The sequence below is a fragment of the Piliocolobus tephrosceles genome, chromosome 1, assembly GCF_002776525.5.
Source record: "Piliocolobus tephrosceles isolate RC106 chromosome 1, ASM277652v3, whole genome shotgun sequence".
In the NCBI taxonomy this organism is placed as follows: domain Eukaryota; kingdom Metazoa; phylum Chordata; class Mammalia; order Primates; family Cercopithecidae; genus Piliocolobus; species Piliocolobus tephrosceles.
Window position 1 is genome coordinate 8721608 of NC_045434.1, and position 26853 is coordinate 8748460.

A 26853-nucleotide genomic window follows, 5' to 3' on the forward strand; every position below is an offset into this window, starting at 1 on the left:
TGCAGTAAAGATCCTTGCCGCTTGGCTTTGACTCTGGACTCTGGTGGGCTTCTTTGGGGAATAAACGGACTGGGCATAACATCATGACTTTAAGAAATTAATGCCAGTAAAACAACAAACTAAGGCCATTGTAAATAATAATTAAATGTATCGACATCAAATATAAATGTTTATGTATTATTTTGAAGATCTATTTTAGTGATTTCTGAGACATGGCATAGATTCTTATGGCCTACAAAATATCCATCCTCCCTTCCTCGCTGAAATAAAGAAATCCTCTATTTTCAGCTGTGCATGTAACCATCCAGTGGAAAGACAGCATTTCCTATCTTTCTGGCAGTCAGGAATGAGAAATAAAAGGAAGTGTTGAATCTACTTGTGGAAAGTCTCCTTTAAAAGAAAAGTGACACAACACCCTCACTTTCATCTTATTTTTGAAATACAGATGTGATGGGTGGAGCTCCAGCAGCCATATTAGACGATAACAATGCTGATCAAATTCTATGATGAACAGAGTAGAACACCAGAAGGAGCTTTGGGTCCTTACATGGAGATGGCATCTTGGCATCTTAGCATCTTAACCTTCTTCTAAACCTTTTTACGTGTAAGAGAGAGAAAAATCACTATTACTGAAGCTTAGTGTTCTGTCTCCTGCAGCTGAACTTAACCCTAATCAATAAATAAGATCGTTTATATAGAGTACTCATCTTACAAGATGCTCTATCAAAACTGGACTTCTTGTAAATATTAGTCTATGCCACTTACCTTTCCTGGGAATTCACCATTTATAGTCACATAGAAACATAATAAAAACTCAGAGAAATACCGTAGCAAAGGAAAATGTTTGGCTTCATTAAGTCACTGTTTCCCAAAAACTTATATGATCACAGGTTTAAAAATAATTGTGGGTATAACATTTCTTAATATCCTTGGGTATTCTTTCCTCACAATTCACTTTGGGAAATGCTGATTTATATTTGCTGTTCCTCTGAATTAGCACTTACCATGAATTGTCCATATCACTCTGCCATTTGCTCATTTGCTGTTGGGGAAACCTGCCTCAGTTTTTTCTCATAATTTGGCAAAGGTGGCAGTACTAGTGTATTTTTTATTGGCTTATCCATTGGTGCATTAGACTGAGAATCCTTTCTGTGATTCTGAGGCAATCAGTTTGATTGAATTTCGATAAAGTCTGTTGGATTTTTTCAAACTTGTAACAACAAATTAGTAGATGTATACTAGGAGTAATAATTTTCCCTTTATGACTAGATATATGTTCAAGTCTCAAACAGCCAGTAACTATAGTAGTCCCAAGAATATAATTTTTGTTATAGTCCTTTCAAGAGAAAGCATTTTTCTGGAAGTTGCTTTAAAAATGACATTGATGATACCATCTATGTGGGAAAGAAAATTCACAAGGAAACAAACCACAAATTTATGGTATCCACAAAAGCCCTGGCCCAGAAAATGTCTTTTTAGAAAAAAGCTATTAAATCATAGCTTTTAAGAAAAAAAAGGTTGTAATTTTCACTTTAAAATCACCGACCTGAGATAAGCCTATGGAGATACATTTTCTTCTTCAACAGTTGCATCTTTGTTAGTATGCATTTAACAAATCTTCCCATCTATCCTTCCATTGACAAACTACTCTACACCAGACTTTTATTTAGTAGAATCAATACTAACTTAAGATCTACTTCTATAAAGGCAATGCTTAAGAATGATACTTTGGAAAAATATGTAGTTAAAAAGAGTAAGCAAGAACCCATCTGAAACTGAATGGCCATGATACACAAACATTAATGGTGAAGCCATGAAAATAGGCCAGAGGCTATAATTCGGTATGCAAGACCTAAGCTGTTAGCTGTTTTGTTCTTTAGATTTACTAAGTTGTTTACAATGTCTCTTTAAGAAATGTTTTCAGAAATAAAATTATGACGTGTTCATTTCAGGAACTCAAGTAAGCACAAACAAATATTCTTAAAGCTGGCACAAATGGTGGGTCCAAGCTCAAGTAACTACATGAGAGCTGGCGGGGAGGGGGGCGGGTGGTGACGCACCGCAGCAATGCTGACGTGTATAAGCAATATATAAGAGAACTGGGCTGCCCGGTGCGGTGGCTCATGCCTGTAATCCCAGCACTTTGGGAGGCCGAGGTGGACGGATCACGAGGTCAGGAGATAGAGACCTGGCTAATATAGTGAAACCTCGTCTCTACTAAAAATACAAAAAAATAGCTGGGCGTGGCAGTGGGCACCTGTAGTCCCAGCTTCTTGGGAGGCTGAAGCAGGAGAATGGTGTGAACCCAGGAGGCGGAGCTTGCAGTGAGCCGAGATCGCACCACTGCACTCCAGCCTAGGCTACAGAGCGAGACTCGGTCTCTCCAAAAAACAAACAGAACTGGGCATGGTGGAGCCTTCTGGATACACAAGACTTTCAACCTGTGGATTCAGGCCCAGCAGGACCAGGTTGGACTTTTCAAGAAAAACTTGTAAATATCTTCATTTAAAAATATTGACAAGTAATTATTAAAAAAAAAACAAACAAATAAACAAACAAACAAAAAAAACAAAACCAAAACAAAACCAAAATAAAAACCTAGCAGGGTAAAAGTCAAATGAAAACAAAACAATGCCAGTGAGTTGAAATCCTAATTTGGTTCATGAGCTGCTGGTTTGCTACCTCTTGTTTTATATAAAGTTCCATTTACTTACTGAACACCTCAGAAAGGAAGCATTTCCTACAGCTTTCTAGTTTCTCCTTGTTAACTGGCTCTTTCATATGCATTGTGTAACTTCTTTACACTGTTACTAAATAGAGTGTAATGGAAAATTTACTGTGAATTGATTACAATCTCTTATCTGCAAATATGCCATTCAGCCCATCTGTGACCTCTGCCATCTTGAACATGGACTAGTCCTTTCAAGGCAGATGAAATCCTGCTTGCATCTGGCGGTTGGAAAAAAAATTAAGATATCTTTTAATAAGCCTTCTTTCCTTAGTTCACATTGCATTCCATCTACAAAGTTCTGGCCATCTTCTCCTCCACCTCTCTACTTCTTCTGTCCACAGTTATCAAAATGAGTACCAGTGTTTGGGTTAGGAGCCTTGGCTTTAAAGTCAGGTGCATAAGGGGTGACTACCTGCTATGCCACTTAATCGCCAATAATTCAGGGTAAGATACTTAGTCTTTCTGCATCTCAGTATCCCTATCCATAAAGTGGGCTTGATAATAATAGTCTACTTATTGGAAGAAATGTTTATTAAACAGAATAACAACAAATCATAGTTTGTTCTATCATAAACACTAGGTAAAGATTAGCAAGGGCCACCCATTTTGCCAGTATATAGCTCTAACGCGCAGGAAATTCTTCCTGAATTTGAGTTAAAATGTCATCCACTGGTCCCAGTGCTACTTCTTAGGGCCTAATCCACCAAATTTATTCTTAAATGTAGCCTCTGAGTGAACAGGTATAGTTTGATCCATGTGGAGATAAGGTGTGCTATCACCTCCTTTATTCTAGATATTGTATTTCTTTTCTTGTAGTTTGGAATCACATCTGTGGTAACAAATAAGTGCATTGTATTAATGACTCATATTGAGTTCACCAAAAGTATCAAATCCCTAAACCTTGATTTTTTACATTCACATATAGAACCTCCCATTTATACCTCCCAAGTCTCAGTCTAAACAGACATATATGGTGGGTGGTGGGGTGAGTTTGGGGAGATGTTGATCAAAGGATACAAAATTTCTGTTAGGAGGAATACATTCAAGAGAACTATAGGAAGCATGGTGACTATGCTGAATAACAATTTATTGTGTACTTGAAAACTGCTAAGAGAGAAATTTTTATTTTTATTTTTATTTTTTATTTTTTTTTTATTTTTATTTTTTTTGAGACGGAGTCTCGCTCTGTCGCCCAGGCTGGAGTGCAGTGGCCGGATCTCAGCTCACTGCAAGCTCCGCCTCCTGGGTTCACGCCATTCTCCTGCCTCAGCCTCCCGAGTAGCTGGGACTACAGGCGCCCGCCAACACGCCCGGCTAATTTTTTGTATTTTAGTAGAGACGGGGTTTCACCGTGTTAGCCAGGATGGTCTCGATCTCCTGACCTTGTGATCCGCCCGTCTCGGCCTCCCAAAGTGCTGGGATTACAGGCTTGAGCCACCGCGCCCGGCCAAGAGAGAAATTTTTAAGTGTTCTTATCACAAAGAAAGAAGTGAGGTATGCATATGCTAATTAGCTTGATTTAGTCATTTCACAATGTATACATATTTCAAGACAAAAACTCTATATATGTAATGTGTGTATGCATATGTGTATGTATGTGTCTCTATATATAGACACATGTGTATGTATGTATCTACATATATATAGTATATATCCATACACATATATACACAGTTTCAGAGAAAACTTGGCAAATAATCTCCTCTAAATAGAAATTACCTGTCCAGGATCTATTGAAAGAGAAACTAAAACTAGCACTTTTAGCTCCTGGCTTTTAAAATTTTGCCTGCTTCTTCCTCTTTCTGGGGGGAAGAACATGCTACTTCTATGTCAGCAATTAAAGTTTTTTTAGCTGGTAATGTGGGAGTGTCATCTCAGTCCTTCGTTTTTTGTTAGAGTAATGAAAATTTTAGAATAGAATACACTTTCTCTTTTGTTGTTAACCAAATATTTTGCTAGATCTCTTCCTCTGCCTACATGAGACCATTTGCTGAACCACTCATGCTCCCAGCTAATCTGCTATATTAAAGCAAATGATAAGTCCTAAGAGGAATGCCAAAAAAAAAGAGAGACAAAAAGAGAGAGAGAGAATCCAACTGAGTTTATAATCTAAGAGATTAGGTTAAAAATCCAGAAATAATTATATAAATAATAATAACATAGGTCAGCACGGGTCCCTGAGAGCTACAAAAGCACTGTTAAAAAATGATTAGAGGACGGGAAAACCGCATTCTGCATCTGTGCTAGGATTTGAAGGATGGGCAGACGTTTGATAAATGAAGGTGAGGAGTGTGATAATGAGTATATAGGCAGGAGGATTAATACAAGCAGAGTCACTAAGTCACCAAAGTATGGCCCTTGTTTGAGGGAAGTATAATTATATTACCTGGATAGTAAGGAGTAAAAAGTCCTAAAAGGCAACAAAGGCAGGTTGGGTCAAGAAAACCACTTAAGGGGCTTTGTCCTTATTAAGTGCATGGTGGGATCTGATCCACTGAAGTTTATAGGAGAGAGGAGCAAGATGATCACACCAAAGCTCTAGGCTATGATGTGAAGAAAGGTCAAGACAATGGGGCAGGGTCCTGGAAGCAGAAACACCATGTAGGACCCTGGTGATCTGGGCACAGGAATGCTGAAGCTCTGAATCCCGGATGGTGGCCACGGGAATGGAAACCTAGGTTCTTGAGATACAGTGACATCATTTTAACATTTTTTCAAATCTGCTGTTATCCTTTGTGTTTAAAATGTGTGTACCTGTGTGTGTGCGCGCACGTGTGTGTGTGTATGTTGGAGTGACCTAGATGATCCATCTAACTTGGAGATTTTATGATGACACTCGAATACCTGATATATCAAATGATCAGAATTTGGGGCAAAAAAGATGCCTATATGGTTCCCTTCTAATGTGTTTATCAGTCCTTTCTTTTCTTTTCTGCTTTAGGTCTCCCCATCCATCATCATTAAGAAAGAAGGACTGCTGGGCACAGTGGCTCATACCTGTAATCCCAACACTTTGGGAGGCCAAGGCAGGCGGATCACCTGATGTCAGGAGTTCAAGACTAACATGGCCATCATGGTGAAACCCTGTCTCTACTAAAAATACAAAAATTAGCCGGGTGTGATGGCGTGCACCTATAATCCTAGCTACTCAGGAAGATGAGGCAGGAGAATCCCTTGAACCAGGAGGTGGGGTCAGGGAGGTGGAGTTAGCAGTGAGCCGAGATTGCATCTCTGCACTCCAGGCTGGGCAACAGAGCGAGACTCTGTCCCCACCCCACCCCCCCAAAAAAAAGAAGGACATGGGGACATGGAATTTATAAGTGAAATTTTATAATCCATGATATGCATTACCATAGGACTTGATGATGGATGACATGCATTCAATTTCTAGTTTTGTTATAAGTTGTATGATGCAAAATATATCTTTCAATACCTCTGAACCTCACATGAAACAAGGAGCAGCCAATTTCAGTGTCATGTGAAGCAGATTTTTAAACTATTCAGGCCCGAGATTTTGATATAGGTGTCCCCCCTACACTAGCTGAGAACCTCTTGGAATGAATGAATCCTAAGTTTCCTTCCAGATGTAAAGGTTTATTATATAATTTAATTTTGCACAATTTCTCTCCAAGTCACTTCCTCATTCTACCCTGTTTAGTTCCAGTTTTCAGCCACTAGAGACAGAGACAACTTTCTGGAACTTTCGAAACTATCATTTGGAACAATCTTCCTGTTGGAAAGCAAAAGAAGAAACAAGTTATGCTAACGCCTTGAAAGCCGCTGTTCAAGAGTCACATATTACTCCTGACCCCAGGTGGAAAATGAAGTAAGTCCAGTCTGCTCCTGAGGCCTTGGCCAGCTAAATCTTGGAACCCAGTTTCTACCTTAACTGTCAATGGGTTTAGGATTCCAGTCCCACAGCCTTTCAGTTTTGTAACTATATGGGACTTCTCTTCATGGTAGAAAAACTATTTGGGGTCTGTGGGCCTAATGAAAAATAGCAAGTCAACAGGTAATAGAGTTTTACTCTCTATTTTTCCTCCTTAGAGACAGCTGAAAGTTGAGAATCTGCACGCAATGAAACTCTACAGTCAATCCCACTCCATCATTGGTAACCAATGTAATTCTGTTTTACCAAAATTCAACATGCCCTACCAAATCCCACATCCCTTTTAAATTCATCTCCAGAGCATAATAGCTCACAGTGCCGTCTGAATCTTCTATCAAATTGTCACCTCCTCTAACACATGCCATGTTGCTACTATTCAAGGAGAGGCTGATATCAAAAGAAAAATCCAAGTTAAGTGTGCAAAGCCTCTATCAAATTTGAAGTCTCTTAGGGACTAGTGAAAAGCCACACAACATGTTCTCCCTTAATCTTTGCTCATTACTAAAGAAGACACCTCAGGTCAATGTTACAGCAGCAGAGAGTCAGGGTGTCATGGAGCACGATGTGGGTGGATGGCCTCTGAGCAATCTGCTCTGGTAGCTGAGTCTTTGTAAACGGCCTAAAATTATGACGCTTCCTCAGTGTTTGCTGCTGCCCACACGTGCACCATGAATCAAGGAACAATCTCTTCACATGCCAGGGTGTTGGCAATGAATATTAATCACAAAGAAATGGAACAAACAGTGACGGTGCTCAATTTTCCTAATACCATACTACAAACTGAAGCCATCCTAGAAATTCTGGAGCAAAAACACCATGGTAACCCTTTTTCTTATGTTAACTGACAATATTTACGTTATTGAAAGCATATATAAATGCAAAAATGAGATTTCAGTTGTCCTAAAGATTTCATTTGATTTGGCTTTTAAATGAGATCTTTAAAACATTTTCTCTTTATCTCAGAATAAGGGCCAGTTTTGTTCAGTAACAGTTCTAAATCGATCATCCTGCCATCCATCAATGGTGTGTACCGCAGCTGCCTATGCTTTATCCTCCAGGGCAGTAGACAGCATTTTGACACTAATGGTCATTTTCTTGCTCACAGAATTGAATTTTTTTGTGTATTATCTGTCACTTCCTTCCAAATATCAGTTTATTAGGAGTTAAACTGGAATCGCAGAACAAGATTGCTTCTTTGGGCATTATTAAGAATACAAAATCAATGCCGTGTGAAGTATTTGAGTGCTGCAGGCCACTGATTGGCTTTTAAATGAGCTATGGGGCATAGAAATCAGGTTAATGGGGTTAACGCTCTAATTTACACAGTATTCTAAGGTAACTGACTTCTTAATATATTTAATGAGATGTAAAAAAAAGTCCACCATCAAAGTAAACTTATATATTTCTAAATGCACACGTAATGTACAGGTAAATTTATAGACAACTTCCTGGATGGATATATACGAAACTGATATATGCAGTTAGCTCTGGAGAAGACTGAGGTTGAGTGCTGATCAACAGAAGTGTCAGCTCCATCAATGTTATTTACAGTTTCTAGAGTAAAAGTGTATGCATACATTATCATTTAAATGAAATATAAATTAACTAATAAAAATTGTGTTAACAACTCAAAAACGGAGGCCTTGGCTGGATGCAGGCTGCACCAGGGAATGGTGTTCTTTCTTTACCTGCTGGGAGAAGAGCCCAGCCTATGTCCACCTTCCTTTCTTTCCTTCACTTCTACTTCAGCTGAGTGCTTTATGCAAAAGTACTTCTTCTTTTCCCCCCACCACTGAATGTAATAGCAGACGTCCCAAAGCATTCATGTTACTGGTTGGTCTCTTTGTATGCCACTCTTCCCTTTCCTCTTTCTGTATAAAGGGGGAATATGAATAAGTGGACTCTTGATCTTGAATATTTTAAAACATTTAAGCCATGAGGAGGATAAATGGTACTGTTGCTCCTAAGTATCATATTCTGACATGGAATCTTTAACCACAAATGTTTGTCTTTGACCCAATCACTCTTTTCTGCCCAAACACCTTCCATGGATTCCCATAATATAGAATTAAGTTGAAGCTCTCTTGCCTGGTACTGTATGACTCGAAGTTACTATTCCAACCTATATCCCATACTTTCATTTATAGACCTCATAGTGCATTCCAAAAGCCCAACAGAGATATGTCCCAGTTAAACTTAAAAGATGTGGTTGATCAGTATGCAGAACCACTGGAGTGAATTATATGTCCTAATTGCATGCACTCTATAACGAGACACTATTGAATTGTCTCAATCATCTTCAATGGTGATACAGATCTAGAGGCAGTGAAAGTAGCTTTGAATTACAAGCTAAAAGACCTACCCAAGTTTCAGTCCCAGCATGATTTGGGGCAAATTCATTAGCTCTGATATTCTCATTTGCCACAGGGAAAATAATATCTACCTTGTCTATCTTACGGAGTCATTTGGAGGAAAAAGTATTTTGAAAATGCCCTGAAGGGCCAATCAAATGGAAGAAGATATATATCTTGGATTTTGTGTATTTGAGGATGAGTATGATGCTCTCTTCTTTTTACCTGTCTTCTTAGAAAACCTATCCCCATCCATGCTTTAATATTCTAGACTATATGATGCTTTGTTTAACATTATCCTTAATCCATTTTAAATTTTCTTGATTCTTCCCTGAGTATATAAAAGCATATTTACCTGCATTTTTCAGAAGTATCAGTTTCCCAGGGAAACACTTTAAATTTCTGCAGTAAGAGCTTTCTGTTCTTTACCTATTCTAATGTTTTACGCATCAAAAGGTCCATAATATTTTACAGGACTTGTGGTTAGTAGTACAGTGAGAATACGTGCGGGGAACCCTGTCATATCATGGGAAATCCCCCAAGTTTGAAGGGAGAAGATGCCAAGTCTACTTTATCACTAACCAGTTTTGTGACCAGATCACAAATCACCCAACCTTCTTGAGCATGGGTCGCATTGCCTATACAATAGGATACACTTTGTAGGCTTGTGGTAAGGAACATGAGATCATTTGCATACAAGATATGGCATGGCAATTTTAATGCGTTTAACAAATGCTAACAGGAGGAATGAGAGAAGGAATGTGTTTGCCATGTGTTGTTTGACAATTGCAGCCACCAAGATACCTATATATTGTAGAGTTGTCCAAAACTGCATGAAACAGATGGTGTTTGTGGTGTAGAATGGAATCTTTAACCACAAACATTTGTCTCTGATCAAATCACTCCTGTCTACCCAAACACCTTCCATAGATTCCCATCATCTAGAATTCAGTTGGAGCTCTGTTGCCTGGTATTGGATGATTCAAAGCTGCTATTCCAACCGATATCGCATACTTTCACTGTTAGACCCCATTCTTCAGTCCATATAAACTGCTTCCCACTAACCAAATAGTCCCTGGAATTTCTTCTGGCACTGTTTATCCACCACTTAGAATGTTATCTCTCATTTTTACACGTCTTGGCCTTTAAGATTCAATTCATATACAATTTCCCTCATGATCTTTCTCTGAGCCTTATGTTTTGAAGTACTGTCTCTCTTCGTTAAAATGCCATAAAGCGTTTTTATTTTACTATTTTTGTCTTTTAGTATTGTTATCTATGCACATGATTTATCTTCCCAACTACGATGTAAACTTTTGGGGGTAGAACTCTAGCTGTTTCAGCTTTATAGCAGGTACAACTTGGTCTCCTATGCTGCACCAAATAAAATCTCAATGAATGGGTAAGGAATGAATGGATGAGAGAAACTACGCTCAGTGGTTAAGATAGGAGACTATCAAACTCTAACTCTCTTCAGGAGACTGGTGATCGGAGATAAACAGGTAAGGTCAGCCATATATAAAATTCTGAAGGAGAAATGTCTCGTAATGATTATATAATTATGTAGTTAAGTACTTAAGCACACAGATATTTTGTTGGAATTCAAGTTCACTACTACTATGCTGTGCTTACTGCTGTGCTTCACCTTAAGTTCTGTAGAGTCTAACTTAAAGCTTATATAACATATTGTAATCATTAAGTTTCTGGAATTGATGGGTTGCAAAATGTCTGTCAGGGTTTGCAGCTTACAAAGGATAGCAGGGTTGAGAGAGAGAAGAGGTGAGGACTTGTACCTGATCCTGGCTTCAGAGTCCTTCTCAGCTCAAAGGTAATCGGTAATGTCAGGAACAAAAAGATCTGGAGACAAGAAGTTGGATTTGATGTTTTCTACAGCTTCATTCTCATTTTGCAATTCTAGGTGCTTGGATATTTCTCTGGCACTCTTGATCTATCATTAAGGATGTGTCAAATGTATCACTTTGTTGGCTCTAAACAGAGTTTTCAAAGAGCAAGCATGGAAATGAAAGAAAAGTAAGACGTGGTCTCCCTGCCTCGTACATCGTGAGAAACAACAGATTCCCATCATGGTCTAGCTAGCCTGTGACTGATCCCCGGAGCACGAAACCAAAATGTTGCATTTTTTTTCTGCTTACAACCCTGTTTATGATGCATTAGTGACAGTAGGAAAGGATACTGACATTGTGTGGTCCAAAGAGTCCTCATAATTGCCTCTCCCCTCCAGCCACCTTTTTTTTTTTTTTGAGATGGGAGTCTTGCTCTGTCACCAGGCTGGAGTGCAGTGGTGCTATCTCAGCTCACTGCAACTTCCACCTCCTGGGTTCAAGTGATTCTCCTGCCTCAGCCTCCCAAGTAGCTGGGATTACAGGCATGTGCCACCAAGCCCAGTTAATTTTTGTATTTTTAGTGGAGATGGGGTTTCACCATGTTGGCCAGGATGGTCTCGATCTCTTGACCTTGTGATCTACCTGCCTTGGCCTCCCAAAGTGCCGGGATTACAGGTGTGAGCCACCATGCCCAGCTGCCTCCGCACATCTTATAAGTGAAGAAACTTTCCTTTTGTTACCCATTCCTGCACACACAGACAGTGGTCTAGGAATCCTACGAGGGTCTGCTCTCAGGTGAAAAGGAGGTTCGAGGTGAAAAGGGATGGCAGAATGAACTTGGCTTCCCCACTGCTAGCAGAGCATAGTGTTATTAAAGGACAGGAGGGCTCCTACTGCAGTTACACAGCCAAGAAAAATACTGGAATAGAAATAACATAATCATGGGGATTCTTATATTTTTATCAATTGAAATACATGTATATTCTGCCTGTTAAAAAAAACAGAAAATGATTTGATATGTCTCCATTCAGCAAACATGGTGCCAGCTCAGATACTTGATTACGTAACAGAATGGAGAAAAACACACCTCCTCTAAAGCTATACCCTTTCTCAATCTGAGGATAAGACTTTGTTTTTGAAATAGTTGTGGGAGACAGGACTAAAACAACTAGCATTTCCTGCTGTTCTCTGAAATGTTTCTATTTTTCACTGGTGGACTGCTGGCTGGGGAACTGGTCACTAAGCTTTGTCAGTATGAAGCCAGTATGCCCCTTAGTTGAAACAAGAGGTCACACCAGGTCATTGGCTGGAATCTGCAGCCAGCTGCATCCCCATAAAATATCATCCGTGCCTGCACACACATAGCATGGCTCTTTTTCTTCTCTACAACTGTATCTCCATCAACTCAAAAGAAGCAGCAAGGACATGATGCAATGTTGGCAATTTGGATCTTTGATGCTTATTAACTTGACATTGAGTCTCCCATGCCTACTTCCATTCAATTTGTTAAAACCTAAAATGCAGTAATTCAGGTCCATGTTTGTTCATTCATCTGAATCAACAGGCTTCTAAATTTTTAACTGTGTCCTATGGAAATAAACACATTTTCCTTTGTGACCCAGTGCACACACATACATGGAGAAATACTTTTCATGTGATAATACCTCACTCTATGGGAGGTACTTGGAAGTCTTCTATTCTATGCCATTTGAAATAAATACAAACGTTCTTCCTAATGCACTAAGTTGATTTCATGACTTGAAATTTGAAAACCACTGTTTAAACCTCGAAAGGCTTTGATGGTCGAAAACCAAGCCTTATCAGTCTCGGTCTCTTAGAGTGCCTTTGCACATAGAAGAAAGTCAAGAATTGTTGTTAAATAAATAATTATTTTCCAAGTGAAAAAAGAATCTCTTCGACAGCATTGCCCCAACAATCTTTTCCCTTCCCTATTTGTGTTGCAGTTGTGCAGCGAACATAGTGGGCATTCATCAGTTGCTTACGGAAGGACTACAGAAATCTTTAAAAGATTCATGTCTTCATTGAAGGAGGGAATAAGAAAAGGGGGAAGAAAGGAAGAAAGGCAGAACCAGCTCTGTTCATCTTCAAACAAAAGATGTAAAATCATGCTGGCATGGAGGATCCGGAAAGATGGAAGATCTGCCCAGTTTCCTGTTGGCCAGTGAGACATCCATGTGGTTTATAATTTAATCATTGCTAGACAAAACACTGCTAAAGGGGGAGACACGTTTAAATCACAATGGCAATTTAAGGTAGAATATGACTTGTCCCTTGACGTCTAGCCCCATTACGTGAATCTTCAGTAAACTGATCCTCTAGAATCTCCAAGTAATGAAAATGAACTAATTTGCTTAGAACCAAAGCTTACCCATATTTCCATTTGCTTGTCCTGTACCACTGACTTTAGACATACAACTGAGTGTATGTGTTAAACGTAAGCCTCAGTATGTTTATGTAAAAAACATTTCCCTAAGAAAATATATTCAAGGTATACCCAGTGAATATCATTGAGAACTTTGTTACAATTAGTGTGGTACTAGTTCGTAGGGTAGAAAAAAGTGAAATCTGAACAGTTCTCAGTCTAGTTGGTGGAGGCAGCTGCATACACAGTAAGCCATGCTACTGTACTTCAAGTGTTGTGCTATAGGTCTGAGCAAGGAGCCATGAATACTCAAAAGACAGCCTGACTTTCTGCCTTCAGGTAGAGTGATGATTGAGCAGATCTTTGAAGACTAGGTGGGAATCACCTAAAGTAGAAGGGTAAAGAGCATTTGGATTAATGGGGACTGTATGAACTTGGCTGTCAGGAGCAGGTAAGTGTAGAAAGCTTTGCTTAGCGGGTGGGTATTTCTATTGCCTAAAGGTCTATGGTGCAGGGAGAGAGAGAATAAGCCCCTCACTAAGTTCGGGAAGCTGAGGCAGGAGAATCGTTTGAACCTGGGAGGCAGAGGCTGCAGTGAGCCAAGATTGCGTCATCGCACTCCAGCCTGGGGGACAGGATGAGACTCTGTTAAAAAAAAAAATACATTAAGTTGAGAAGAAACGTGGGTATCATAGTAGGGAGTTGAGTATTTATTGAACTTTTAAACATGTACTACTTTGCTTTTTCTCTAATTGTTGAGTGTGTGCAAATTTTATCCTCCCCAGTTTGTGTGTGTGTGTGTGTGTGTGTGTGTGTGTGTGTGTGTGTGAGATGTGGAATTATACAGCCAGAAGGGGATTGAGGTTATTTAGCACCAAGCCACTAATTTTATACATGAAGAAACAGAAGCATAAGTCATTTAGTTAAAAGGGTCTTTTCCTGGGGACTGGAGAGAACTCAGCTATGTATCTATTTGCATACAGATAGAAAGTAATCTTCCTGCTGCTGTTGTATAGACTGGCTGTTAGTCAAGAAGAAAAACAGCTCATTGTTTATTTAAATTGAGCAGGAAGGAAATGCAGGAGCAGGTGGGTGTAGCCGATAATCTCACTATTCAGGACATCAGGACACAAAGGAGTATGGTATAAAGGTAGCTTTGATTTGGACACTTTCCAAGGGAGCTGAGCTCCAGAAGCACCAGAAGGACGTGGTAATGAGGCAGTTTTATGGCTAAAGTAATCCCAAGCCAGAGCCTTCAGAGTCCACCAGGGAATCTGTTACAATCAGTTATCAACAGCATGCATGGAAGGTTGTCCCCTCCTCGGGAATGTATTAATAAAAAAGTTAGTTCTCCTCAGCCAGCGTGCAGGAATTCCTCTGTTTGGTAACAACGAGGTTTTGGGGAAAGGCCAAAATCCCACAAATACCGCCAGGTCTGAGAGTATTAGCCTCTTTTGTTGAGTCCTGGTTTTGACCTCCACTGGGATGTAGTGTGAGGGCCAAAGGATAAGAGGTGACCCAGGAAGATGCTCCTCTAAAAGTCACCACCTGGAGGAGTTGGAGACTCTTCCTTTCACCTGGTTCTTCTCTTGGTTTCCATGGACATCAAGCCTGAGTCTAGACTATATTCATCCTAGTCATAGGACAAAGCCAGGGTTTCTTTGCATGAGCAGTCAAGGAGCTTGCTTGGAAAGATCCTATCCCCAGCGGAGAAAGAGCTGACATATATAAACCTGATGCAAGGAAAAAGCTTTACTTCTAGAGGGAGTGACTAAGTCACCTTAACCTCTGGTCCAGGCCTGGCCCATACTTACAACAAGGGAGGTGGACCCCAAATTCAAGTCAGTACTGAAATGCAGCTTAAAATATCTGTGTGGACTGAGATACAAGGCTTTATAGCTTATGAAATCTGCACAATGGGTCCAGAGATGTTTTTTTTTTTAATTTAAAAAAAAATTTTATTATTATACTTTAAGTTCTAGGGTACATGTGCACAACATGCCGGTTTGTTACATATGTACACATGTGCCATGTTGGTGTGCTGCACCCGTTAACTCAACATTTACATTAGGTATTTCTCCTAATGCTGTCCCTCCCCACTCCCCCTACCCCACGACAGGCTCCGGTGTGTGATGTTCCCCACCCCGTGTCCAGGTGTTCTCATTGTTCAATCCCCACCTATGAGTGAGAATGTGCAGTGTTTGGTTTTCTGTCCTTGTGATAGTTTACTAAGAACGATGGTTTGGGCGTTTGAACCAGAGCGACTCCATCTTGAGTGAGGGCTGGGAAAAATGAGGCTGGGACCTGCTGGGTGTGTTCCCAGAAAGTTAGGCATTCCTAGCCTCTGGAAGTTTCTGGTAAAGGGAACAGATTGATGACGTTTACTAAACAGGCCAGACTCAAGAGTGTCCTGATATCCCAATATCTTGAGAACAGAAGCATTCCTAATTTTGCTCTAAAGATAATAATATCGATACCTGCAAAATATAGTAATTAAGCAAATTAATCCTTTATCACAAACCCATGTAGCAGAGCGCCATGACCTTTTTTTTATTCTGTATATAAACATGTATTGCATCTAGGATGAACGTGTTCTTCCTCTTACTCTTGGGAATGCGTTACTCTGTCTATAGAGCAGCTGTTGTTTCACCGTTTTACTTTCTTCATAAATTTACTTTTGCTTTGCACTGCAGACTCGCCCTGAATTCTTCCTCTTAAGAGATCCAAGAACCCTCTCTTAAGGTCTGGATCAGGACCCCTTCTCGGTAAGAGTTTCTCGGAAGGCTAGGAGGGCTTCTTAGCATGTTCAAGTAAGGAATGACTACAGTGGAGGCTGCTACCCTTTCTAAGAATGAAGACAAACACTAGGGATTTTGCTAAGAAAAAGTCATTCAAAGTTGTACACTTTGCCATGGAAATAAAGATGTGCTTAATGGCAGCACCAGAGTCCAGTTTGCTTTCTGCACACTGTGGCAGTTTGTTTTTTTTTCCCTCAGTCTGACAAAATTATAAAAGAAGAACAAAAATGTGACAAAAGGTAACCGGCTGGCCATGAACCCGTGAAAAAGCATGACCTCCTCCAGAAATCAGGGGGCTGGCCGTACAATGCGGGGACCATCAGGCTGGCATGCAGCTGCTTACTCTCAAATGATTTTACCATAAAACATGCAGTGACAGCTTCTGTCCTAGACCACAAGCAGGCAGAGTTAATTATTTTCTTCATTTCCATAAAGGTCACAAACCAAAAAATGAGCATGACAACTGAGGCAAAAGTGTGATGGTCTTTCGGTAAATACACAGAGAAAGCACATCACATAAAGCATGCTAATGGCTGCTTGCCTTTTGGAAAGGACGCTTCTAGGAAGAAAATAATAATTTCTAATTTATTATTTAAATATTATTATGTAAAAAAATAATGCTTAAAAGCCTTACTGCCTAATTCCTCATAAAACACACAAATATTGGCTTTAATCTATATAACACCTGATTTCACGGCCAGGACACCTAGCCAGTGGTATTCCAGAATGCTGTTGGCCAAGGATCCTCCCCTCCCACATGGTACTTATATGTCCGGCTCAGGCATCCCCAGGCCTCACGTGTGCAATCGAACTTCTGACTTAATTTGCGGAGGACAGATAGATATTTGCCAGGCTATGCTTGAAATGACAAACTATCTCTTTTCTTAAGACTCTCAACAGTTCCATCAGTCTGTTTGATATTCCTTCTATAACCACAGACAAAATTAGAGGATGAGTTCTCATTTTTTCTGCTTATGTCTGTTAAAATGGCCAGAACACTTACCATGATAGGGTCTGAAACAGAAATGTATTAAACAAGTCAAAGAAAAATGGTTCCTTCCAGTATTCTGACACTGTGTTCCCTTAATTGATCAAGAGGGCATTGGTAAGGCACTTGGCAGAGAGGGCTCTGAGGAAGGCCCAGCAGTCGGCCATTCTCCTGTTCTGTCCAGGCCCAAGGGGAGAGACCACCAGGAGCTTCCTCTGGTGTTCACACATCAAAGGATTATAGACGGAATTAAGGCCTTAGAAACCATCTCGTTCAACATCTTCCATTTAGAATTAAGAAAACGGAGAGGGGAAATGGCGGGTCAGTGTCTCCTGACTGGTGAGGGTGCATTTGGCTTGGTCCTGTTGTCCTGACTCGCTGGGCTGTGCTCTTTCTTCTAAGCAATGCTGCTTCTACCTCTCGGTGACACTTGACAAAGCAGTCAATAATAACGAAATGTTATATGGCACTGCCCTTCCTTAAATGTACTTTTAAAATACAAAGTCCGTATTAAAAAAATAAAAATCCCAAACACAAAGCCAATTTTGAAAATCTCATGGAATGAAGAGGGGAACTTTCCACCTCCTCAAGCCCATTGGTACGACATGTTCTGAAATTAGGAGACTGAGGAACCACCAATCAAAAATGTGGTTGTTTCGGGGGGGTGAGAGGCTGTAGGGTGGTCCTGCAGAGGCTGGGTATAGGAGCCTGGTGGTGTCCACAGCTCAGGGACATCATTGGTCCTCTTTACTCACAGGGACAATGTCACCATGAATGGCCTTGTTTTCTTGTAAGCACTCTTTTTTCTTTTTTCTTTTTTTTTTGAGATGGAGTCTCCCTCTATTGCCCAGGCTGGAGTGCAGTGGTGCAATCTCGGCTCACTGCAACCTCCGCCTACTCAGTTCAAGTGATTCTCCTGCCTCAGCCTCCCGAGTAGGTGGGACTACAGGCGCGCACCACCATGCCTGGCTAGTGTTTTTGTGTTTTTAGTAGAGACGTGGTTTCACCATATTGGCCAGGCTGGTCTCGAACTCCTGACCTCGTGATGCACCCGCCTCAGCCTGCCAAAATGCTGGGATTACAGGCGTGAGCCACCATGCCCGGCCATAAGCAACTCTTATCCACACGTGTTCCACAGACATTTCATTTCTGAATCCTCATTTCTTTTCTGAATCCTGAAGGCATCATGTTAAATTTCACATACACCACTTAAGTCACACATATTTTGACTGAGGGTGGAGAGGTAAAGAATGTAATATTAATATATTTTCTAGCACTTTGCATGTATTATCTCTTTTAGTCCTAACAGCAACCTCAAGAAGTTAATCTTTATTTGACAGATGGATGAATATAAGCTCAGAAAGAATTTCCACAAAGACTTAGGACCACTAAATGGGCAGAGCAGGATGAACTGAGTTCTTTCAGATTTGAAAATCCACGATGTTTTAAAAAGGCACGTTTCACAAGTGGTCCATCCTAAATGACAGTTCCAAGGCCCGGGTATCATTTTGCTATTAAATTCCTTGAAATAATCGCAGAGATTTCAAATATCAAGTATTTTTCAAATTCTTTAAAAATAGAGGTAGGTACAGTATTTGAGTAGAGATAAAAATAATAAGTATAAGGGGCTCCTATTTGGTGTTTCTGTGTATCCGGCAACATTCTAAGTGCTCATTGGACATTAACTCGTTTGATTATCACAGCAATTCTGAGGCTCTGAGGGAAGTACTACAGTTATTCTCATTTTAGAGATAGGGAAATTGAGCACAGCGAGGGTGAGTAATTTTCCCAAGATCACGCAGTAAATGGCAGAGCTGGGTTTCACATCGAGGCAGTCTGCCTCTGAGACCCTGCTTTAACCACTCTCCTGTGCCGTCTGTCCTAGCCTTCCCCAACCTGAAGACCACATGAGTCAAACAATTTTTAGTAAAACTGTTATAAGATGAAACACAAAAGATGGATAAATTGAAATTTATCTGAAAACACATGCTTTTTTAGTATGGAAAATAAAATACGGTAATAGATAGCTGGTGTTTTAGAACTCTAAACTTGCTGGAATAATCCTTGATCTCAAATGGAAACCAAGCCAATCAACATAAAAAATTTAAAATTTCTTTTCTTTAAAAAAAAAAAAAAATCATTCACTCCTTGCAGTCAATTGAACTAATTCCTTCCCTGTCCCAGGGGGCTGTGCCAACTGGGAAAGCCTTGACCAAACTGACACCAATACCATAGCTTTTGGTAGGAGAGGCACAGACTTGCAAAGCTAGCGGGTTTTCTTACTTTATAATTGAGGAAACTGAAGCTCAGAAAGGCCAAAATTCCCATTGTTGGAATTAGACTTAGAACTGTCAGTTCTACTCATATCTACAGTTAAACAATCCACTTCAGCACAGAGATTCATTAACTTCAGTCTGCTCTAATCACAGAAATGGAAAGAAATTAAAACAAAGCAAAAACAGTAACAACAACAACAACAACAACAAAAGCAACATCAAGGACATTTCAAGAAAGCAAGTGTCTGCACACATGCTGCAGCGGGTCACATATAGCCACAGATCTAGCCCTCGTAATGCATCCCACTCACCAGCAGGTCCCTTTGGCTCTATTTTAAATTTACCCCAAATCTTAGTCCAAGCCATGACCATTTCCTGAAAGTCTCTTAAGTGGTCTCCTCTGTTCATCTTAGATCTCCTTCCATCCGCTGTCTGCATAGCAGGCAGAGTGACACTTCCAAAACACAACCCAGATCGCATCATTCCTTAGCATAGGATCCCTCTGATATCTTCCATTTTTCTTAGAGCAAAATCTGCATTGATATTCTTGCTCCCAGCTGCCTTCCCAATCTTATACCCCTCTCCCCTTGCCCACTGTTCTCTGTCCGTGCTGAATCGATGCTGTTCCTGGAATGCTCCAAACATGCTCCCACCTCAGACTTTTGCACCTCCTCGTTTGTCTTCGTTGACATGGTCCTTTCCCAGACAGCACCCTCACTTCAATCAGTTCTTTGCTTAAATGTTATTAAATTAGACGGTCCTTCCCTAAGTACACTATATAAGCCATCTTATTCATGCTCTACCCTTTGTAATCAGTTTTCTTCGTGCCAGTTATGGTCCCACAACATTGCGTGTGTATATGTGTGTGTGTGTACAAGTGTGTGTATATATACAACTGTGTGTGTATCTATGTGTGTGTACATATATAGGTGTATATATATGTGTATATATCTCTATGTATGTATATACACGTGTATATTTATGTGCATGTGTCTGTGTGTATTTATGAATGTGTGTATCTATGTGTATGCATAGCTATGTGTGTGTAACTGTGTGTGTCTACGTATGTATATATGTGTCTATATCTACGTGTGAATATCCGTGTGTGTATATATGTGTATGTCTCTGTGTTGACGTGTGTATTTGTGTGTCTATTTGTATATGTGTATTTGTTTTTCCTAACAGAAACATAATCTCAAAGGGAGCTGTAGCTGTGTTTACTTCACCATTGCCTCCCTCGTGTCTAGAATGTAGTAGGTGTTTAATAAATATGTGTTGAATGAGGAATAAATAATTTATGATAAGAACAGAAATCTGAAACACAAAGTTAAATTGTCTCCCATGTGTTATAAAAAAGAATGTAAAGAATTATATGCTGCACTTTATAATGACTTTTTAATTTAAAATACATTAAAGGTATTCTAGTATATTTGCAGTTCAATGTGATTTACCGCCTCGAATGAATTCATGAACAGGTAACATTTTACTGTTAGGTGGCAACTATGTTGATTTTTTTGTGTGTGTGTGGGTTAAATTTGTATTTATAAGATTTAAAAATTATCTGTGCATAGTAAACTATATGATGCTTATTAGGTTTATACAATCTCTTAGCAAAAAAATATGAGTAATAGGTAATTTTTAGTGAAACGTGCTATTTCTAGGCACTAATCTAAACCTTTTACCCACCCTATGCCATTTAATCTTCAAGAAACCTGTGTGGTAGGTAGGAACTGTCATTACCTTCAACATATAAATGAGGAAGCGAAGACACAGAGAGTTAAAACATCCTAATTGAGGTCACACAACTAATCAACAGTGGCCAGAATACACAATTTGTCCATTCTTCTAGTCAGTCATCCATTTTTTAATTAAAAAAACACCTTCTGTGTACTTACAATCTACCAGGAACTGAGTTATGTAATAAGGATGCAAAACAGTGACGTAATCTCTACGGTCATGATGATCCCGGCATAGGACAGAGGAGTGGACCAGATGTCAGGCTGCCCAAGAGACCAGCTCCACCTGGGGAGACAGAAACCAGGCAAGGAGTCAGTTCCTTCTCCCACTTTGGATTCCTGTTTTTAATGGTGGAGTCATTAAGCATCATAGAATGATCCACCGTCTCTGTTTTCCCTCCCTAGAGTCTTCAACTGAGGTCATAAAAGAAAGGGACTATTTCAGTACCAAGTTACCTAAGTGTTAGTGTTTGGTTCTGTGGGTGGCCTTGAATTTGTAACTTTGCAGCGTGCCACTCTTGCTTCATTTCATCCAGGTTTTTCTTGACATCTGAAGAGGCAGTATCTCTAGGGAGTATATTTTTGTATTTCTCCATATGTTGCTTTTTGTCTCCTCACATATATTGCCAATAAGACTTGTGAGTTCCACCACAGGCCAGCTCTGCAACTTATGTTTAGTGTTGGCCTGGAAAGAAATATTATTATTTTCATTGGTTCATGTCTTTTCCTCTATTGTAGAAATGATCTTTTCCTGCATTTTCCCTCAACAGATTGAGGCATTTTCTTCCATCTTATTTGATCTGTATTTTGTATATTGCTCACAGGTTTTTCTCATTCAGGATCATGTTTGCTTCTACCCTTTATCAAAAATCTCTTTAACAAAGTGCCTTCCTCCCATATTAAGCCTGTAGCTCTTCCAGTGATTACGTTTCCCGATACTTTTCATTTTTCCTTTCCTGTAGATTAAGGTAATTTTTTTGCATGTCTGGTTCTTTGCCACAGTCCTCTCCTTGAAATCTAGGCTACGTTGACCTTGGTTTCCTCCAGAACATGGCTGCCACATAATACTGAAACCAGAGATGCACTGATGCTGAAGAACTTGCTTGTTTCTCTTTCTCTTAGGTAGTCACTTTGCAGTCATATTCAAGTATGCCCATCGAGCATATTTACTCATCTAATGTTTCCCGTGTTTACAGAACAAATGGCAACAGGGACTATAAGACAGCAAAATGCAGCATCTCTTAAATTCCTTACAACCAAATGGGGAGCGAGGGTGGTAGGGATGAGCATATGTGATTTTAAAAAAGATTTTCTAAAAATTGTAGTAAAATACATGTAACATGAAATTTACCATGTTAACCATTAGGTGTAAAATTCAGTGGCATTAAGAATATTCACAATGATATATATTTTTCCCTAGAATATTTTTCATCTTGTAAAACTGAAACTCTTTACCCATTAAACAATACCTCTGCGTTTTCCCTCTTCCCAGTTCTCAGCAACCAGCATTCTATTTTTGGAGTCCACAAATTCCACTACTCTATGTTCCTCATGTAAATGGTATCGTATAGTATTTGTCATTTGGTGACTGGCTTATTTCGCTTGGCATAATGTCCTCAAGGTTCATCTATGTTGTTGAATGTATTAGAATTTCCTTCCTGGACAGGTGCAGTGTTTCACATCTGTAATCCCAGCACTTTGGGAGGCTGAAGCAAGAGGATCACTTGAGCCCAGGAGTTAGTTCAAGGCTGCAGTGAGCTATGATCGCACCACTGCACTCCACCCTGGGAAAAAGAGCAAGACTCTGTCTCTAAAAAAAAAAAAAAAAAAAAAAATTTCCTTCCTTTTTAAGACTGAATGATATTCTGTTGTATGTACATATTACATTTTATTTATCTCTTCATTCATCAATGGACACTTCGGTTGTTTCCGTCTTCTGGCTATTGTGAATAATGCTGCTATGAACGTGAGTATCTGTTCTCATCATGAGTAATTCTTTTTTTTTTTTTGAGAAGGTGTCTTGCTCTGTCTCCCAGGCTGGAGTGCAGTGGCGCGATCCCAGCTCACTGCAGGCTCTGCCTCCTGGGTTCATACCATTCTCCTGCCTCAGCCTCCCGAGTAGCTGGGACTACAGGCACCCACCACCTTGCCCGGCTAATTTTTTGTATTTTTAGTAGAGACGGGGTTTCACTACGTTAGCCAGGATGGTCTCGATCTCCTGACCTCGTGATCCACCCGCCTCGGCCTCCCAAAGTGCTGGAATTACAGGCTTGAGTCACCGCGCCCAGCCCACATCGTCAGTAATTCTAAAACTCAAAGTCACAGAACGACAATAACGTACATACACCACGAGAACTTACAGCCGTATGTAAGTGCCAAGTGTACTGTGGGAATCACTGAAATCAAGTGAGAACTTTATAGAAGGTGGAATTGTTGAGTAGCACTTTCAAGGTACCAAGAGATAAGATTTGAAGGCAAAGAGAGAGGGCGGGCACTTGGCATATTTGTATTGTGCATATAATAATCATAAAAGTTGAGAAATAAATGAGGTAGAGGGCGGAGCAGGGATGGGGTGTTCTTTAGGCTAGAAGAGATAGTGTTGGCCTGAATAGATGAGAAGAATGCTAGTGAATTGATATAAAAGATTAATGACCATGATTTTAAAGTTTTCACAGAGCAATCACTACAATGAAGCAATTGTGAATTTCTCAGAATTAAAAAGGCATCCACTGGACCGTAGGTCCCGTAAGGGTAGGCCTGAAGCAATTTGCTTTGCCCACCCCCGTAACCCAGTGCCGATCACAGCGTGTGCACTGGCAGGTGCTCAGTAAATGTATGTTAAATACATGAATGAATGCATGAACTGCCAAGGATGATTGCCACTGATGAAGATGGGCTAAAGTTGAGAAGACTGAAGTTGCAGGTTTTATTTGAAGAAATCAGGTCTCACTGGAATAGCTGAAAAGAAATAACAAAGGTATGGGATCTGAAATACTTTAAGGAGGAAGAATCTTTCAGGCAAAGCCACTAGATCTCCTTGGTTAGGATTTTGCTTATAACTATCGTCAATATCTGTGTTAGTTTGTCCTATGTTACTATAACTTTTTATAACTGGTGAGTATTTTAATAGATGTTAATTGTTTTCCTCTCTACCCTAGATGTGTTCTTAATAGCTAATTCTGTTTTACAAGGCTCACTTTTGGTCGGTATTTTTTTTTAAGATAATCATACTTCTAAGGATACAGGGAACACAAAGATGATTCTAATTTATAGATATGCAAATTGTTTTAGACTGCTTTTCCCCCTTACAGGGAAAAAGAATCAATATATTCATTAATTATCTTTTGCTTATCGGTAGATAAGAGGTTTTTATCATTTTCACCTAACTTTGTGATTTTATGCCAGCAATAAATGAAATTCCATTGGCATTGTACAAGTATGGAACATGGGGGCTGGATTGTCTTATACATTAAGCAAAGGAAGAAGTCTACATTTGCACGTTGAAACACCTCGATTGAAGGCACTAAGTCCACCTTCTGTAATCTTTGGTCCTAAATGCAAGAGGATCCATGTATTTGCTGACTGTTGTTCTCTGCCGTGGCTCACACCATGGCATCTTTGGTGATAAAATTGTAAAGCTTCTCTATGCTACATTCAAGACATAAAACAAGTGGCTATATTTTAGAGGAGAGAACAAAGATGTGTGATACGACGGCATGAGGGGCTGGAGTGAAATGCGGCCTCGCCAATGAGACAGAGGGCACCGCCGGCAGCCTGGCATTCTGTGCCCGGTAGCAGATGGTCATGCACATGCTCCCGAGTCCCAGCCACAGGCACACGGGAACCTTGCCGGCTCCTTTCAACAGTAATTATTCGAGAGCTGTTTTCTTTAGGTGTTTGGGAAAGGTCAGCGTCTGATCTAATTCCGCCCACAGTTACACAGTTATAGTTTCCTTGACTGCATTTGTCACTGTTTTAGCATCATCTGACATTCTATCTGCTTGCCAGTTTTCTTGTTAATTCCTTTTGGAAAACTATTTTTTCCCCAAGTTTGTCATTTTACTTAAAAAAGACACCACAAAAGGGTCTTCTGTGCTATTGAGTTGTTCGCTTTTTTGGCCTTTCCTATTGGAAAAATCTCACATAAACCACTTCCTGATGAGAAAAAGCATTGATTTAATCCTTAGCCTATGTTTATAATTACTTCTGAAAGATGACTTCAGTGCATTAATAAGTGATTAAATCAAAAATATTTTAAAGAATCGATGATAATATATCCTTCTCTCGATACTGAGTTGCGGCTGAGAGGGTGGGGATCAGAGATGAAGGCATTAGGGTCCCAATCCTGAATGAACAAAATGTACAGGAAACAAGCAGAAGCCTGGCTGGGTCCCAGGCATCTCACAGGTGGCCTCCCTGGACCAAGGCTGGGGGAATTGATCATAATTGTCTTGTCAACTGTCTTGGGCATATTAGATACCATCCTGCTCAAGGCACCAGGCTTGACTAGACGGTACCTGGAGGTCTCTTCTCTATGATTCTATCAGGCTATTGGCTTTTATATTCCTAGTTGAATATGATTACGTCATTGACTCTGAGCTTAGTTTCCCAAGGGATATTACCTTATCTGCCTCTCTCATTGAGCTTTCTTGATGACCAGCTAAGACGGTGTAGGAAATAGTAATTTAAAGTTTATAAAATGCTGCACAAATGTTAGAGCTTATTAGGTTATGTGCAAGGATAGATCACTCACTTTGACATACATCTGTGATAAACTGTCTACCATCGGTTTGTAAAATTTCAGTCTTGAACTCTTGAGTACCTGGAGGACAATTATTTCTGATATTAACATCTTCCTGCCTTTCTTTGAAGACCAGGGTTTTAGTCTATTTCTTTGCCACTTCGTAACTGTGGGGAAATTACAACTGCTGGATTTGGGTCTCCACACATACCTTTTCTGTTTCCTCCTGTAACATTGTTACTCTAAGTACCTATATTACTTGGGTAATGATGCAAACGTTGCAAATTGCCTAAGCTCCACAAAGGCACAGTTTAATGAAAAACCCCTTTCCATGCCTCATTATTCAGCAATGATGTTAGTGTCCATAACACAAACTTAACTTTTATTAATTATATTCTTTGCCTTGCATGTTAGGGTCAACATGGGGTTAAATAAAAGGAACCTCTGTGCTTACTGGGGTTATGATAATTTATTTAAATATAAGCAGAAACTTACCTTCATGGATTGAGATCTGGGTCTCAGTCTAAATTTTTAACTTGGTGTCTGTAATTTTTCAAGTTGTAGACGTTATTTGAAGTAGTATTGATTTGGTTTATGTAGAATAAGGATTCTTCAATATGCTCACATTTCATGCTAGATAAATCATCATAATCACTGCACATCTACCTTTGGATGCTCTGGTTAAACAAATAACAGAATCCCTAGAAAGTAGAAAAGCTCTCTTGCAATTGGGAGTACTCGATTTAGCTATCTTTAAGTTATTTCTCCATCCTTGTTTTAGAAACACAACCCAAGTTGTAAGACACGCCAGGGATCTCAGTGTCACAACCAAGTTATGGGTACCATTTGTTGGTTACAAAAGGGCAAGTGTTGCTAATTACTATTTAATTGTGTTGGTTGTGGGGCCATACTTTTTGAAAGATGTTATCATTTAGTGGATTAGATTTCTATCCAGCAATATTTCTGTTAATGCTCATCTATTAGCTTCTGTATTAGTCTGTTCTCACACTGCTATAAAGAAATACTCGAGAGTGGGTAATTTATAAAGGAAAGAGTTTTAATTGACTTACAGTTCCGCATGGCTGGAGAGGCCTCAGGAAACTTACAATCGTGGTG

The 26853-nt window shown here is 39.8% G+C and overlaps 1 protein-coding gene across 10 annotated transcripts in view; it reads right to left on the reverse strand.

Annotated features, from left to right (window-relative positions):
- Nucleotides 1-26853, reverse strand: part of CHRM3 (cholinergic receptor muscarinic 3) — a 521589-nt gene that overhangs the window by 69043 nt on the left and 425693 nt on the right. For 8 of the 10 annotated variants that reach the window (XM_031935428.1, XM_031935431.1, XM_031935427.1 and 5 more), the window contains one exon: nt 21156-21282. The gene's annotated coding sequence lies outside the window, so the exon portion shown is untranslated. Of the gene's footprint in view, nt 1-21155; nt 21283-21452; nt 21682-26853 lie in introns of all 10 variants that reach the window. The other 2 variants (XR_002732373.2, XM_023216189.2) reach the window with 1 other exon arrangement.